Here is a 2,856-nt window from a genome sequence, read left to right on the forward strand (position 1 = left end):
GGCTCACAGAACTTACTGCAACGGCCTAGTTATTCATGCATTGATGTTGAATTGAAGTTGAATTGGGCCTTTTATTCCTGATTTAGTAGGTCACTACTTGGACCGTTCAGAAGTGATTTTTTGAAGTATGACTATTAACAGTTTAACCATATTACTGAACATTCACAAAGAAACCTTACTGTTTAGCATTAATATTTTCCAACTGCATGAAAAATAAAATCCTAAATTCCCAGAGTTTCATAACAGTGATCTATGTATTTTTGTCAAACTGTATGTAGCTTTCACACTAATGATCAAAAGACCTTTTGGGCCACCCCACAGACTGGGTAGTGATAGCTAAGGATGAAATCTGATCCTAGTGGGAGCTTAAGAGAGCCTGTAAAGAGAAAAGGAAAATCAGAAATCTGTGTGTGCCTATAATACTTTACTTGATATAACACATAAACACGAGGATTTGGAAGATGGTTGCAGCTGCTCAAGTAAGTCATTCGGTAGCTCAAGAGACAGGTCATGGAGATTTTTTTTGGACAAAGGACCTGTACCAGAAGCAAACAAAAAATTCTCATGCAGTTGCTGCTGCTGTCATGAAGTTTTGGCATGAAGTGGAGACACTCTCATGCAGGGGTGATGTCTCCTTTGCAGCAGGGTAGTAGTCCACTAGTGTCACAAAAGGAACCAAATGGTGATAAATGTTTCTTTTATAATTTCTTAATTAAATATGAATTAAATATGAAAGGGGCGACATAAATCAGTTATAATTTTTTTTAATTGATGGTGACACCAACGTAAATGGTCTTTGCCCACTGGTTTAAAGGGCCTTGGAGAAGTCAAAGATACAGAGGTTGAGATACATGACTCAAGCAGAGCTCAGGTAGCAGTGATTGCAAACTTGACCGAACTTTTATGTAAATACAAACAAATGTTGTTTATATTATAACATTGGGAGGCTCCATATTTCTTTCCTACAAAAATTTCCTCAAACAGCATGTAATATGAAACAGGTTTGGTTCAATTTCTAATATACCCAGTTATTCAAATCTCATTATTCTCTGCCCTACCTTAATAGCATGCGGTTATGCCTCCCGGCCATTATACAGTCCAGCTAGCCGGGAATGTTAATTAGCTGTGGTCTTTTTACATCCTGGGTTAAGGTCAGAAAGCCAGATTCTGGAGCAAATCTGAAAACTGCAAATTAAACACTATGCATACGAAGTTCCAAGGGAGAAATTATGCACTGCTTGGGAGTGAAGCTTCTGGTGCGCCACGTGTCTTCAACAGAGGTGGGAGATATTGGCGCTGTGCTCAGCTGTTTGATGTTGGAAAGGTATCCTTCCTCTTGTTCACCTGGACCATTTGAACTGCCAACACACAAATGTCTGATTTCCTCAAACTCAGTAACAACTTGCTCCATGTGTGGTCTGTCATCTCTTTCTGACGCCAGGCATCTGAACGCTAATTCGGAAACGGCACATACCATGGCCTTCGCCTCATGGTTCTTTTCGATATTGAGCTGCGGATCCACAAGCTCATGCAAAGCCCCTTCTTGAATCTTAGCTATTGCCATGGTAGCAAGGTTGATTTCCCTGGTCTTCCGATTGGTGTCCACTGCTAATCTGGCAGAAATGATCTCCACCAAAACGACCCCGAAGCTGTACACATCGGATTTCTCTGTCAGCTGATAGCACTGATAATACACTGGATCAAGGTAGCTTGGTGTGCCCTGTGGAGAGGTGGTGACATGTGAGGCATCTACAGGCACAAGTCTGCAAAGCCCAAAATCAGCCACTTTGGCAATAAAATTTTCTCCCAAGAGAATGTTTGAGGATTTCACATCTCTGTGCAATATAGGCGGATGAACACTGTGAAGAAAAGCCAAGGCCTGCGCAGTTTGAACAGCAATATTAAAGCGAGTATTCCATGGTAATCCCTTGGGGTCTTTGCGATCGCCATGAAGATGATCAGCTAGGGTTCCGTTTGGGGCAAATTCGTATACGAGCAGCAGCTGTGGGCTGTGTGCAGGGGTGCAGCCATAAAGCCGGACAATGTGTGGATGATTCAAAGTCGAAAAAATCTTAACCTCATTGATGAACTGATCGAACTGATCGACCCTCCTGGAGTTATCATGAGAAAGTCTCTTTACCGCCACAGTTCTTCCGTCGCTAAGCTTACCCAGATAGACCGACCCGAGCCCTCCAACCCCAATTTCGTTCTCCTCGTGGAAGCAATTTGTTGACTGGCGAAGTGCTTCGTAAGAGAATATTGGCAAATGGCCTGTCTCGCGCCCAAGCACACACACGCTTCCATGTCCTTTCTCTCATATTTGCAGAAATTCCTAGAACTTTTTCTTTTTTTCAGACAATACCCTAATAACAGTACCGCTATTGCTACCAAAGCAATTCCTCCAGTGGAGCAACCTGTGGTGACACCAGCAGATAGATATGAATGTGATCCTTTGTCCAACGCCGAAGAAAATAATGAAAAGAAAGATACAAATTCAGTACTAAATCACCGTGGAGATACCGAATACTAGGAAGAATTATATTTACCTATTACAATGGCGGGCCTGTTTTTATGACCTGCAACGCGGTCATAACAACTATTATGAGTAAAAGCAAAATCGATAGTTTTTGCAAAGAGGGGGAATACTTGGCAATATAGGGAAACACATACACATATGTCCATGGGTTCAAGAGTGCAGAATGGAGGGAACATTTAAAACATTTTTATAGATTGTGATAATTTAAGCATTGGGTCTCGTAATCGAATTGGGAGAAGGGGTTCAGGAAAAGTAGCAATGCTATTGGTGGGCATATCTCTGTATGCGAGGTGCCATCGGGACAATAGCAAATAAACGTT

At 41.9% G+C, this 2,856-nt stretch overlaps 1 pseudogene; it reads right to left on the reverse strand.

The window, feature by feature from the left end:
• Positions 1-1,192: 1,192 nt before the first annotated feature.
• LOC149196718 (LEAF RUST 10 DISEASE-RESISTANCE LOCUS RECEPTOR-LIKE PROTEIN KINASE-like 1.4 pseudogene) lies at positions 1,193-2,318 on the reverse strand (annotated as a pseudogene).
• Between the last annotated feature and the right edge of the window lie 538 nt (positions 2,319-2,856).

This window comes from Pinus tabuliformis, chromosome 2_2 (genome assembly GCF_031772625.1).
Source record: "Pinus tabuliformis cultivar Carrire ecotype Pingquan chromosome 2_2, CPIR1, whole genome shotgun sequence".
In the NCBI taxonomy this organism is placed as follows: Eukaryota; Viridiplantae; Streptophyta; class Pinopsida; order Pinales; family Pinaceae; genus Pinus; species Pinus tabuliformis.